Source organism: Eleutherodactylus coqui, chromosome 3 (genome assembly GCF_035609145.1).
Source record: "Eleutherodactylus coqui strain aEleCoq1 chromosome 3, aEleCoq1.hap1, whole genome shotgun sequence".
Taxonomy (NCBI): Eukaryota; Metazoa; Chordata; class Amphibia; order Anura; family Eleutherodactylidae; genus Eleutherodactylus; species Eleutherodactylus coqui.
In genome coordinates, this window is record NC_089839.1 from 120,339,744 (window position 1) to 120,355,748 (window position 16,005).

Sequence of the window (16,005 nt, forward strand, 5' to 3'; positions counted from 1 at the left end):
GAGTGAATCCTGCAGCAAACCGCTGAGCATATGTCCAACAGAGCATATGTCGGTTCCTCTGCAAATTCGCCATTGAATTATTATTTTTTTTTCCCAGCCATATGGATGAGATTTGTTAAAATCTGTTGGGCAAATTTGCATCATTTATGTCATATGTTAACATACCCTTATTGCATATTTAAAGGGAATCTGTCACCTCCTATGAGCCCCGTAAACAGAAGTCATAAGCTCATAGAAGTTGAAATGCTGAACCCATGGGTGTGACTATGCGGCTAGGACTACATGGTGACTTTTAGCCACATAACCAAAATTGCAGTATAGCACACAGCCCTTGTACTCAATGGAATCAGCACAGGTGGCAGGGGACTAAGACATTCTGCTTGCAACCTACAATTCCATTAATTTCAGTGCAGTGGAATGTTGCAACTCGATACTGTTATTTTGATTGTGTCACCAAAATCACTGTGTAGCCCTAGCCTTATGCTTGCCCTGCTGTTCCTCCTCTGTTCTCAAAGCCACTGATGCACAGAATGGAGAGGAGTTAGGATTAGGGCCAATATGTCTGCTTCCGGTCAGCCTGTATGACATGGAATAGATTTGTGTATCTGTGGCTGCACCTATTCTCTATGGGTAGAGAAGAGATATATGAAGAGAAAAACAATAATAAAATCCTCATAGGGGTTTTCTATCGGCCACCAAATATAACAGAAGCCACTGAAAATCTATTACTGAAGCAAATGGATGAAGCAGCAAATCACAATGAGATTATTATGAGGGACTTAACCCCTTAGTGACTAAGCCTGTTTACGCCTTAGTGAGCTAAATCTTGGAAATCTGACATGTCACTTTAACCCCTTAATGACGCGGCCTTTTTTCTTTTTCCATTTTCGTTTTTTCCTCCCCCCTTTAAAAAAATCGTAACTCCTTTATTTATCCATCGACGTCACTGTATGAGGGCTTGTTTTTTGCGAGTTGTATTTTCCAATGGTGCTATTTAAAGTACCATATAATGTACTGAAAAACTTTTAAAAAATTCTAAGTGGACTAAAATGAAAAAAAACCCGACATTTCGCCATTTTTTAGTGCGTCTTGTTTCTACGGCGCACAAACGGCAACAATAACGACATGATAACTTTATTCTATGGGTCGGTACGATTACTACGATACCAAACTTGTATAGTTTATTTTTTACTATACTCCTCTTTTTTCAAAGACATAAAAATTTTTTTCAAAGACATTAAATTTTTTTCAATTATGTTCTGCCGTCATTTTGTGCGCGCGATGACTTTTTAATTTTTTCGTCGATGTAGTTGAGCAAGGCCTCATTTTTTGCGTAATGTCCTGTAGTTTCTTATAGTACCAATTTGGAATACATACGACTTTTTGATCGCTTTTTATTGCGGTTTTTCTGGGAGACAGGGTAACTAAAAAAGTGCATTCCTGGCGTTCTTTATTTTTTTTTTCGGACTACGTTCACCATGCGGGAAAAATAATGCACTACTTTGATAGTTCGGACTTTTACGGACGCGGCGATACCAAATACATATTTTTAATTTATTATTTAAATTTTTTAATAATAGATATGGCAAAAGGGGGGTGATTTAAACTTTTACAACTTTTTTTTTCAATTAAAAAAACTTTATTGATTATTTTTTTTTACATTACTTTGAAGTCCCCCTGGGGGACTTTAAGATGCGATGTTTTGATTGCTCCTGCAGTATGACGTAATGCTATAGCATTACGTCATACTGCTTTTTGACAGGCAGTCTATCAAGCCACCCCACGGGGATGGCTTCATAGGCAGTCTGTTAAGGCAGCCCTGGGGCCTTTCATTAGGCACCTGGCTGCCATGACACCTGCACGGCTCCCCCGATCTCACCGCGGGGGGGCCGTGGGGACTTAAATGCCGTTGTGAGAATTGACAGCGGCATTTAAATGGTTAATAGCCACGATCGGCCGCTCGCGGGTGTCAGCTGTTATAACCAGCTGACGCCCGCACTGTATGAAGAGAGGTAGCCACGCAACCTCTCTTCATACATGCCCCGCGGCTCCATGACGTACCGGTACGTCATTGGTCGTTAAGGGGTTAACATAGAATAACTCTGTAAAGGTTTTGCATATCCAAGTGATTCTGACACAGTTTTTTCACCACATATTGTACTTCATTTTGGTGGTAAAAATAGACCAATAGAATTTGTGTATATTTATTAAAAGTGCCAAAATTGGGAAAATTTGGGAAAAAATATTTTTTCACATTTTCAAGTGTAATATCTCAAATATGTGCAAACATACTGTACAAATTTTTGCTAAGATATATATTTCCACCTGTTTATTCTGGGTGCAGATTTGAAAAACTTTGGGTTGTTTTTTTATTAACCACTAGCTTACCCGTCGCGCGTTGCTGCGAAGACAGACAGACATACTGTACATTCATTCGTTTTTATATATCTAGATAACAACCAATCACAGTGCAGCTTTCATGTTACCTCAGAGGTATAATATATAACAACCAATCACAGCGCAACTTTCATAAAAAATAGCAACCAATCACAGCGCAGCTTTCATGTTACCTCTGCGGTATTATATATTGCAACCAATCACAGCGCAGCTTTCATGTTACCTCAGTGGTATAATATATAACAACGAATCGCAGCACAGCTTTCATGCAACCTCAGCAGTATAAGAAATAGCACAGCTTTCATTATACCTCAGCAGTATAAGAAATAGCAACCAATCACAGCACAGCTTTCATTTTACCTCAGCATTCTCAATATCCAGCAATTGTCTTGCGAAACGTTCGACGGATGCATCATTTTCTGGTTGAACACTCATCCCGTTGCTCGTTTCTAAGTGAGATTCCGTACGTAAAATTTGGACGCTAATTCTTTGGCGCATAGAATTGAATAATCGAGTTGGGACCCATTAGCTTTTCCTATTTTTGACATAATCAGTGCTCGTGCCAAATTTCAAGTTTCTATGACATTGGGAAGCGAGAAAATTACATTCCGTACGTAAAATTTGGACGCTAATTCTTTGGCGCTTACAATTGAATAATCGACTTGGGACCCATTAACTTTTCCTATTTATGACATAATCAATGCTTGTGCCAACTTTCAAGTTTCTATGTGAGAAAATTACATTCCGTACGTAAAATTTGGACGCTAATTCTTTTGCGCATAGAATTGAATAATCGAGTTGGGACCCATTAGCTTTTCCTATTTTTGACATAATCAATGCTCGTGCCAAATTTCAAGTTTCTATGACATTAGGAAGCGAGAAAATTACATTCCGTACGTAAAATTTGGACGCTAATTCTTTGGCGCTTAGAATTGAATAATCGAGTTGGGACCCATTACCTTTTCCTATTTATGACATAATCAATGCGCGTGCCAAATTTCATGTTTCTACAACATCGGGAAGTGAGAGAATTAGTGGCAATGATGGAAATCGAACGATCTACGTGGGGGGGTCGTAACTGGGCAAACACACAGACAGACACACAGACACGCATACATTCAATTTTATATATATAGACTAGCTTACCCGTCGCGCGTTGCTGCGAAGACAGACAGACATACATTCGTTTTTATATATCTAGATAACAACCAATCACAGCACAGCTTTTTTAGGTTACCTCAGTGGTATAATATATAACAACCAATCACAGCGCAGCTTTCATGTTGCCTCAGCTTTATAATATACTAGCGTACCCGTCGCGCGTTGCCGCGAAGACAGACATACATACATACATTCGTTTTTATATATCTAGATGACGGCAGCAGCGACCACTGAGATTTTGTAGGCCGCTGCTTCCCCCTTGCAGGCTGAATAAAATAGCCGTTGTGTGGAACATCCAATTTATCCGGCTGCTGTGGCTTCTTGGGAAGATAGCCTAGTACATGTTTGCCCACTTCCAACTCCAATGGAGACTGACTGTAAATGGCTGGCGTGCTCTAGTATTTATGGTTCCAAGCTGTACGTGTCATTGCATACAGTCTTTTTATCTATCTATCTATCTATCTATCTATCTATCTATCTATCTATCTATCTATCAGGGTTATTGCATACAGTCTATCTATCTATCTATCAGGGTTATTGCATACAGTCTGTCTATCTATCTATCTATCTATGACATCAGGAAATGAGAGAATTAGATTCCGTACGTAAAATTTGAACGCTAATTATTTTGCGCTTCGAATTGAATAATCAAGAATAGTATATACAGCGCTGAGCCAATCAGGGGGCAGGTCTGACTCACACCCCCTTCACACCCACTTCATTCCGGCCGCATGACATTGGGAAGTGAGAGAATTAAATTCCGTACATAAAATTTGGACGCTAATTCTTTTGCGCTTAGAATTGAATAATCGAGTTGGGATGAGACATAAGGCCTTGCCCATAAGCATTCCCCAACCTCCAAGAACTGAACCTACCTACCTGAATGAGATTTTGTAGGCCGCTACTTCCCCCTTGCGGGCTGAATAAAATAGCCGTTGGGTGGAACATACAATTTATCCGGCTGCTGTGGCTTCTTAGGAAGATATCCTAGTACTTGTTTACCCACTTCCAACTCCAATGGTAATTGGCTGGCGTGCTCTAGTGGTTCCAAGCTGTACGTGTCATAATAGAGCGTTAATGACATCACAATGCAGCTTTATAGAATATGTTGGGGCATGTTCAAGGGCGTCCGAGGTTGATGACATCAGTCATGACATCACAATAGCAGGTGGCTTACTTACTCGATCTACGTGGGGGGGGGGTCGTAACTTTCGACGACGCTCGCGCGCGCCATTTATCGTAGGATAGTTGTACTATGCCTATAATCTTCCCAGGAGTGTACTCAACAACTTCCCAAAGTTTCATGGCGATCGGATGAATGGTGTAGTAGCGCATAAAGGACAAACAGACAGACAGACACGCACGCACGCATACAGACATACATTCAATTTTATATATATAGACTAGCGTACCCGTCGCGCGTTGCCGCGAAGACAGACATACATACATACATTCGTTTTTATATATCTAGACGACAACCAATCACAGCGCAGCTTTCAAGTTACCTCAGCGGTATAATATATAACAACCAATCACAGCACAGCAGCTTTCATGTTACCTCAGCAGTATAATATATAGCAACCAATCACAGCACAGCTTTCATGTTACCCCAGCGGGATAATATATAGCAACCAATCACAGCACAGCTTTCATTTTACCTCAGCATTCTCAATATCCAGCAATTGTCTTGCGAAACGTTCGGCGGATGCATCATTTTGTAGTTGAACACGCATCCCGTTGCTCGTAATGCCTTTTGCTTTTGTGCTTGAGATGGAAATCAAAGATCTTTGGGGGGCATAACTGTCGACCATGCTCGAAGGATAGTTGTACTATGCCAGTAATCTTCCCAGGAGTGTACTCAACAACTTCCCGAAGTTTCATGGCGATTAGATGAATGGTGTAGTAGCGCAAAAAGGACAGACAGACATACATTCCTTTTTATATAAATAGATGACATCAGGAAGTGAGAGAATTAGATTCCGTACGTAAAATTGTGGACGCCAATTTTTTGGCGCATAGAATTGAATAATGGAGTTGGGACCCATTAACTTTTCCTATTTATGAAATAATCAATGCTCACGCCAAATTTCGAGTTTTTATGACATTGGGAAGCGAGAAAATTAGATTCCGTACGTAAAATTTGGACGCTAATTCTTTTGCGCATAGAATTGAATAATCGAGTTGGGACCCATTACCTTTTCCTATTTATGACATAATCAATGCTCGTGCCAAATTTCATGTTTATACGACATCGGGAAGTGAGAGAATTAGTGGCAATGATATAAATCGAACGATCTACGTGGCTCTGTACGTGTCATAATAGAGCCTTAATGACATCACAATGCAGCTTTAACTGTCAGACATCCAGTGATGGAAATCAAACGATCTACGTGGGGGAGGGGGCGTAATTTTCGACGACTTGTTTGCCCACTTCCAACTCCAATGGAGACTGACTGTAAATGGCTGGCGTGCTCTAGTATTTATGGTTCCAAGCTGTACGTGTCATAATAGAGCCTTAATGACATCACAATGCAGCTTTATAGAACATGTTGGGGCATGTTCAAGGGCGTCCGATGTTGATGACATCACAATGGCAGTGATGACATCACAATAGCAAGGTACTTACTTATTCGATCTACGTGGGGGGGTGGTAACTTTCGACGACGCTCGCGCGCGCGCCATTTATCGTAGGATAGTTGTACTATGCCTATAATCTTCCCAGGAGTGTACTCAACAACTTCCCAAAGTTTCATGGCGATCGGATGAATGGTGTAGTAGCGCATAAAGGACAAACAGGCACACACGCACGCATACAGACATACATTCAATTTTATATATATAGATGACATTAGGAAGTGAGAGAATTAGATTCCGTACGTAAAATTTTGGACTCCAATTTTTTGGCGCATAGAATTGAATAATGGAGTTGGGACCCATTAACTTTTCCTATTTATGACATAATCAATGCTCACGCCAAATTTCGAGTTTTTATGACATTGGGAAGTGAGAAAATTAGATTCCGTACGTAAAATTTGGACGCTAATTCTTTTGCGCATAGAATTGAATAATCGAGTTGGGACCCATTACCTTTTCCTATTTATGACATAGTCAATGCTCATGCCAAATTTCATGTTTATACGACATCGGGAAGTGAGAGAATTAGTGGCAATGATGGAAATCGAACGATCTACGTGGCTCTGTATGTGTCATAATAGAGCCTTAATGACATCACAATGCAGCTTTAACTGTCAGACATCCAGTGATGGAAATCAAACGATCTACATGAGGGGGGGGGGGGGGCGTAACTTTCGACGACTTGTTTGCCCACTTCCAACTCCAATGGAGATTGACTGTAAATGGCTGGCGTGCTCTAGTATTTATGGTTCCAAGCTGTACGTGTCATAATAGAGCCTTAATGACATCACAATGCAGCTTTATAGAACACTAGCGTACCCGTCGCTCGTTGCCGCGAAGACAGACATACATACATACATTCGTTTTTATATATCTAGATAACAACCAATCACAGCGCAGGTTTTAAGTTACCTCAGCGGTATAATATATAACAACCAATCACAGCACAGCAGCTTTCATGTTACCTCAGCAGTATAATATATAGTAACCAATCACAGCACAGCTTTCATGTTACCCCAGCGGGATAATATATAGCAACCAATCACAGCACAGCTTTCATGTTACCTCAGCAGTATAAGAAATAGCAACCAATCACAGCACAGCTTTCATTTTACCTCAGCAGTATAAGAAATTGCAACCAATCACAGCACAGCTTTCATTTTACCTCAGCATTCTCAATATTCAGCAATTGTCTTGCAAAACGTTCGGCGGATGCATCATTTTGTAGTTGAACACGCATCCCGTTGCTCGTAATGCCTTTTGCTTTTGTGCTTGAGATGGAAATCAAAGATCTTTGTCTGGGGGGCATAACTGTCGACGATGCTCGAAGGATAGTTGTACTATGCCAGTAATCTTCCCAGGAGTGTACTCAACAACTTCCCGAAGTTTCATGGCGATTAGATGAATGGTGTAGTAGCGCAAAAAGGACAGACAGACATACATTCCTTTTTATATAAATAGATGACATCAGGAAGTGAGAGAATTAGATTCCGTACGTAAAATTTTGGACGCCAATTTTTTGGCGCATAGAATTGAATAATGGAGTTGGGACCCATTAACTTTTCCTATTTATGACATAATCAATGCTCACGCCAAATTTCGAGTTTTTATGACATTGGGAAGCGAGAAAATTAGATTCCGTACGTTAAATTTGGACGCTAATTCTTTTGCGCATAGAATTGAATAATCGAGTTGGGACCCATTACCTTTTCCTATTTATGACATAGTCAATGCTCGTGCCAAATTTCATGTTTATACGACATCGGGAAGTGAGAGAATTAGTGGCAATGATATAAATCGAACGATCTACGTGGCTCTGTACGTGTCATAATAGAGCCTTAATGACATCACAATGCAGCTTTAACTGTCAGACATCCAGTGATGGAAATCAAACGATCTACGTGGGAGGGGGGGGGCGTAACTTTCGACGACTTGTTTGCCCACTTCCAACTCCAATGGAGACTGACTGTAAATGGCTGGCGTGCCCTAGTATTTATGGTTCCAAGCTGTACGTGTCATAATAGAGCCTTAATGACATCTTAATGCAGCTTTATAGAACATGTTGGGGCATGTTCAAGGGCGTCCGATGTTGATGACATCACAATGGCAGTGATGACATCACAATAGCAGGTGGCTTACTTATTCGATCTACGTGGGGGGGTGGTAACTTTCGACGACGCTCGCGTGCGCGCCATTTATCGTAGGATAGTTGTACTATGCCTATAATCTTCCCAGGAGTGTACTCAACAACTTCCCAAAGTTTCATGGCGATCGGATGAATGGTGTAGTAGCGCATAAAGGACAAACAGACACGCACGCACGCACGCACGCATACAGACATACATTCAATTTTATAGATTTAGGAGACTTACATATTTAACATTACTTATCAACATTTTGAGGGATACTTTTTTTTCCTACACCAAGCCAAGATTGCAAAGGCTCATAGGTGTCAGAATGATAGATCACCCCACAAATGACTCCATTATAAAAAATACACATTTGAATGTCTTCACTGATGGGTGTCATGAGTATTTTTAGCCCATAGTTGTTTTTCAGGAATTAATGTATTTTAGAGGAGAAAAAATAAAATTTCATATTTTTGTAGTGCACATGAAAATGAGGATTTACACCCCAAAATGGATACCCCTGTTTGTCCTGTGTTCATCAATATACCCATTGTGGCCGCAATCTTCTGTTTGTGTGCACAACGGAAGCCAAACCAAAAGGAGCAGACTGTGGCTTTCAGAACAGACATTTTGCTTGAAGGTGATTTAGACCCCATTACACACTTGTAGAGCCCTTGTGCAGCCAAAACGATAGAGAACCCCTACAAATATCTCCACTTTGAAAACTAGACCCCTTAACAAATTAATCTAGGGGTGTGCTGCATATCTTGACCCCACAGTTTTTGAATGAATCTAAGCAAATGACAATTTTAAATTTTTTTTGGCTATTATGTAATTTTAAAAACTTTTTTTTTGTACAGCACACAAATGAATGGAGACTTTCACCCCAAAATGAATACCCCTGTTTGTCCTTTGTTCAGAAACATACCCATTGTGCCCATAATCCTATGTCCATATGCACAACGGCGTCCAAACTGAAAGGAGCAACTGGTGGCTTTTAGAACAGAAATTCTCCTTGAAGGCGTTTTAGGCCCCATTGCCCACTTGTAGAGCCCTTGAGCGGCCAAAACAACAGAGAACCCCGTTTTGAAAACTAGACCCCCCGAATTCATCTAGTGGTCCACTGTATATTTTGACCCCACAATTTTTGAATGAATCTAAACAAAGCAGAAGGAAAAAAATTATGATTTTCATTTTTTTGGCAATTATGTCATTTTAACAACAGTCTTTTTGTACAGCACACATATGAATGAAGACTTTCACCTCAAAATGCATACCCCTCTTTGTCCCGTATTCAGAAACCTACCCATTGTGGCCCTATTCTTCTGTTTATGTGCACAACGGGGCCCAAACCAAAAGGAGCATTGAAGTTCAACTGTTTTAACTTTTAAGTGATCACCATTATTTGTTGGATAATGGTGATCATGTGACCGGGGACTACTCGCCGCGACGCTCTCGGTCACTGCTCCAAGCTCTCTGATACGTTTAGTAGCCAGGAGCAAGGAGATTTTAAATATACTGGGCCTCCCCAGCTTCTGCGCTTGTGTCTGCCATTTTGCCAACGGGCGTATGTGCTGAAGTTGGGGAAAGGTCCGTGGATAAAGATTCCATCGACGGACATCGCCGGAGGCCCTGGGTAAGTAATTTCACCTTCCCTCATGGATCGGATCTGTGACAGGAGATTAAATATTTTTTTTTTTTTACTTTTACGCGATCACCGTTATGCATTGGCTAGCGGGTATCACGTGGCCAGGGACCACGTACAGCGGCCCTGCGTGAAATCTCCAGGCTCTCGGCTACGTTTGGTAGCCAGGAGCAGGGAGATATTAAATTACCCTGGCAATCTGCGTCTTTTGCGCATGCGTCCGCCATTTTGGTGACGTGGACAGAAGCCTGGGGTAAGGTCCGCGGATAAATTCGGAGAGGCCTTAGGTACGTTATATGATCTGTGAGAGAAGATGAAATTAAAAAATTTTTTTTTCTTTTTCTAAGTTTTTTAAACTTTTTTTTTTTTACTTTACAATGATCACTGTTACTGTCCATTGGATAACAGTGATCATCTGACCGGGAACTGCATACAGCGGTTCCCGGTGACATCTCTCTGTTCCTGGCTACACATGCCAGCCGGGAGCAGAGGGATTTCAAATTCCCAGGGGCGCGAGCCCTTCTGCGCACGCGCCGACGTTTTCAGCAGGCGCGTATGCACAGAAGACTACATAAGGCTGTGGAAGAACCAGATCACTGTGGGACATCTGGGAGGATGGGGGTGAGTATTTTCACCTCCCCTCATGGATCCGATCCATGAGGGTTGGTGAAACTTTAACTTTATTTTACTTTTTTTTTTACTTTTCAGGAGTCAGGAGATTTCAAATATCCCACAGTGATCCGGTCTACTGCACATGCGTTGCCATTTTTCCTTTGGCGCGCATGTGCAGAAGACGGCCAGAAGTCCTTTTTGGACCTGATCATCGCGGGACATTGCGGTTGATGGGGATGAGTGGTTTCAGCACCCCTCATTGATGTGATCCGTGAGGGGAACTGAAACTAGCCCTTTTTCACTTTGTATTTACTTTAATTGCATGGCTGGGGCATTTCCCGCGGCCCCACCCCCCATGACAGCTCCAGGTTGTCAGCTACCTCCGGGAGCTGACAGCATCGAGCTGTTATATCTTCAGCCCACGTGGTTTAATCCTCAAGGGAAGCATGTTTTTATGTCCCTGAGGCAATGGGGCCGTCACTAACGGGTTAAACTATCCAACTATAAACTGTGAAGCTGAAATCTGCAGATCTCCTAAAGATCACCCAGTTTTTGTCAATGACTAAGGGTAATTACCTTACCCAACTTGTATAGGACCTGACTAGAGGGACGGCAATTTTGGACTTAATATTAACCAACAGACCTGACAGAATAACAAAGTTGCGGGGTGGGGGGCACCTGGGAGATGGTGACTATAATATAACAAATCTCCATTTGTCTTTAAAAAGGGTGTTTTATCAGGAGCTAAAGATAATTACCTTACCCAACTTGTACAGGATCTGACTAGATTGACGGCCATTTTGGACTTAATATTAACCAACAGACCTGACAGAATAACAAAGTTGCGGGGGGGAGGGGCACCTGGGAGATGGTGACCATAATATAACAAATTTCCACTTATCATTAAAAAAGGATGTTTCATCGGAAGCTACAAAAGTACTAAAGTTTGGGAAGGCAAAGTTCGATCAGCTCAGAGATGCCCTTAACCTTAATGACTTGGATAATGTCCTCAAAAATAAGAGTGCAAGTAGTTCACAGGGGCAGTAGTCTAATAATTCTATTCTAAGCCCTTCACAGTTTAGACTATATAAAATCAGACTTTTATTAATAATTATTAAAAAACATGAACCACTGTAGGGCATACCTGACATACAACAAAACAAACGAACGTATGGGTGGGACACTAAGGATTGGCAGTCAAGATGATAATTTAGTATATATAGATAATGCCAGCCAATCCAATTCTCTTTTGATCAAGCCATCATACTATGATGAAAAGTGCCCAATCCAATGATTCCCGAAGAGATCAGTGACTCCCCTCCAATTATGGGCTCATTTTTTAGTATGCAACACCGATTGGGTTCGTGTAGGAAAAAAGGCCCAGTAGCAATGGGGGATAGTCACGGGTCACTATTGTGTGCAAGGTCCCGTAAGGCTTGATGGGATGGGGTCTTGCACTTTTTTGCTTATAGTGCGGCTTGAAATTAAAATCACTAAGGCGTGACTTAGACCTTCTTGGTATGTAATTTAGATCTTCTCCTAGTATATGATTTCGACCTTCGACGTGTTTCTCCGTGAGTGCCACGGATCATCAGGAAGTTAGTATCAATAGGATAATAAACATAGTGTATTTCCTAAGGTCAATAAGGCTAAAGTCGCTGTTTTTCCAGCTCATATGATCAGTACTGTACAAAACTCATTACGAGTGTATTGACCCTTACGCTATTAGATGGGGTAAGGAGTGGATGTGTACTGCATCGTACAGTGTGATCATTCCTAATTGGAAGTCAGTGTAGAAATATGACCCCACAGATAGAGACGTGCATAGTACTTCGGGAAGAGGGTGAGATGGTGGTGGATAGCAAGGATGTTAAGCTTCCACTTTTTGATAGTTATTAGAGATGAGCGAGCATACTCGCTAAGGGCAATTGCTCGATCGAACATTGCCCCTAGCGAGTACCTGCCCGCTCGGAAGAAAAGGCCCGGCGGCGGGCGGGGGAGAGCAGGGAGGAACGGAGGGGAGAGCTCTCTCTCCCTCTCTCCCCCCTGCTCCCACTGCTCACTGCTGCAATTCACCTCTCACCCGTGCCAGCAGCAGAACCTTTTCTTCTGAGCGGGCAGGTACTCGCTAAGGACAATGCTTGATCGAGCAATTGTCCTTAGCGAGTATGCTCGCTCATCTCTAATACTTATGTATGTTGAAAAAGTATCTGAATACTATTGGAAATAGATTCTAGTAGCTTATTCTTTCGGTTTCTGGCTCAGAGGGCTAACACAGGCTATAACAAGAACTAGACCTTCCTAAGTCCGGCCTTTGTAGAATTTATTCATGAAAGCACGATAAGCACATAGTGCATAAGAGCTTATTATGCCACGTATCTTAGCGCGTGATTGAATGCGTGCTTGCAACCACTACAGAGACTATGCCCTATAAGTTCAGCCTTTATAGTAACTACTACTCTGCTAGCCACTACCAGAAGTTCAACCCTCATACAAAATTTCCCTTTCTTCTTTCTAGTTTGCCCCCATTCATACAAAAAATAATAAAAGGATGCCCACAGTCCTGATGGTGGACATAGAGCGTTCCCTGCCCCATGGTGTTCAGAGGTCTATAAAGGGTTGTAGCTCCTCCCCAGGTGGATCAGATAGTCAGACCCCTCTCATAGTTAGATAGCTAAACAAAAGTAGGGAGCCAACAATCAAGGCTGCCTTATAGCAATTTGCTACAATTATGGAGTATGTATGAGCTTGCTATATGCCACCGCATAATAAAATATCATATTATACCTATAATAGGTGAGTTTTTGGCCTTATGTCCAGGAATATACGTCACAGTAGCCATGGTGATGGGCCCGTAGTGCGGTGTTGATGTCCCGCCTTTGTAGCACCTGATAGGGCAAGGGTTTAATTCATTGCGGTGGCCCTTTGTTGATTGGTGGATGCTTGCCACCGTAAAGTGCGGTGGGCGGGTCTCCACAGGAACGCATGCCGCGTGTATGAGCATCAGCACACTGGGTGGAGCCAGCGTGATGACGTCGCAAGAAATAGACCTACAACTAACACATTGAGGATTATTGGCACATACGACACATGCCACACATATTTAAACATCCTAAATATTTAGGGCTCTCTCACGCCAACGTTTTCATAAAGCACAGCGTGCATGTTTCTCCTGCACGGGATTACATAGCAGTATGCAATGCATTGCATACTTGCTTTGTGCTGACAATACCCATACACTATCGTGGCATATATACACACTTAATAGACACCAAGATAGTGCATGCTGCAATCTCATTTCGCGCACTGTGAGAGGCACAATTGAAAGTAATGTAAAGATTGGTACCATGTATTATGCATGTAAAACCGGTTGGCGTAATATGCAGTAAAATGCACTTGTGTGAGAGCCCTTACTGTGAGCAGTTCAAACCTTGAGCAGTAAAAAGAATTACGAATAGGAGAAAACCAACGTGGGACAATAAAGATATAAAGGGGGTAATTAGGAAGAAAAAGAAAACTTTTAAACTACTAATACAACTTAATGTAGAAAAGAAGCACTAAAAGCCTATAAGAAAAAAATGCATTATGTTAAAACCAGATAAAATCAGCATAGGTGAAGAGTAGACCTAACCATAAACTTTTCTTCAATCAAATAAATAGTAAAAAAAAGTAAATAGTGTTGACCCTTTAATATCTATTACATCGTTTTTTTTCCCTCCAGTGTGTTCATAGAGGAAATGAAATGCAGAGTTATGAAGCATAACCTCCACTAAATGTCACCAGTCTAACCCAGAAAAGAAGCGTAGAACTGCCTTAAGCCACCTGCAGACCGGCGGTTTGGATCCGACGGCGAGGATTCTTGCCGCGGGACCCGAACCGAGCGCCTGCAGGGACCAGTGCGTACTCACCCGCACCTGGTGGCCCTGGCTCTTTCATGTGCATGCGCAGACCGGAGCCGGCGGCCGGGTGAGTGTTTGCCGTGCGAGATTTTGCGCGGCCAAACCGCGGCCGTCTGCATAGGATTGCGCGTGTTAACTCAATCCTATGCAGGCTTTCAGTGGCGGAAATCCCGCCGCGGGATTTCCGCCCGTGTGCAGGCGCCCTTAAAAAGATATACACCCCTGAGGATATACACCCCCAGGTTCTAAGGGAATTAAGTAATGTTGTTTCTTATATTTAAGGACTCTAAAGCGATGGGGTCTGCTCCACTGTATCGGCACATAGCAAATGTGGCAATATTCAAAAAGGGGTTAAAAAGTGAACCCAGAAAATCTAGATCAGTAACTCTTACTTCTGTTGTGGCTAAAATGTTTGACAGGTTTCTAAGAGATGCTATCCTGGAGAATCTCAAGGTAAATAGCTGTATAACTTCGAATCAGCTTGGTTTATGAGAGATCGTTCCTGTCAACTCAACCTGATCAGCTTCTGAGGTAAGTTCTAGACTGGACCGGACAGAGTCATTGGATCTTGCATATCTGGACTTTTCCAAAGCATTTGAAAAAGCTAATCCTTTGAATGTAGGAAAGTTGACAGCAGGGAAGCCAGCTGTCCGTGGAGCGGAAGTGACGTCAGATACCAGGTAACGGGTGCCAGAAGCAGGAGGGGGGAGCTAGCCGGGAGCAGGGGACACTGGTGTCTGTGTGTAAGATGTAAGTACAGCAGAATTGGGTGATTGAGTGAGGGGGGGGGGGGAGTGTGTGAACGGTTGCGCATAGGCGGTAGTGTGTGAGCGGTTGCGCAGAGGTGGCAGCGTGTGAGCGGTCGCGCATAGGCCGCAGCGTGTGAGCGGTCGCGCAAGTCTATCTTCACTACTTCCACAAGTAAATTGTAGATCCCCATTAGGGTGAGCTCCATGCCTGGCAATGTCATCCAGTGTGCTACTTGTGCAATGTAAACATTCCTTGATCAGCCAATCGAGGGTGCATACTGTTGTGCAAGATGCGTGCACGTCGCACATTTAGAAGCCCAAATCCTGGATCTAAATGGGCAACTGGCAACACTGAGAGCCATTGACATCATGGAAAGGAGTTTGGTGCTCACTGAGCAGACACTCGCTGGAGTAGAGGGGGGGGGGGGATGGTAGTACGGAAGAGCAGGGGGAGCAGGCAGCCAGCTGGGTGACAGATAGAAGGAGGGGTAGAGGGAAAAGAACCAGGAAGGCTAGTCCTGAACTGGCACAACCCAACAAGTCTGCAGATGAAGGCGATGCTATTACAGAGCCAGCACCGCTGCAGCACGACATGCCCTCTGAACGCCAGGGAGATGACTGCTCCAGTGAGACGAGGAGCGCAGGGCAGGCTAGACAGGTCCTAGTGGTGGGGGACTCAATTATAAGGGGGACAGATAGGACAATCTGCCATAAAGACCGGGATCGTCGAACGGTGTGTTGTCTTCCTGGCGCACAAGAGGATCCAACAGTCATGGTGC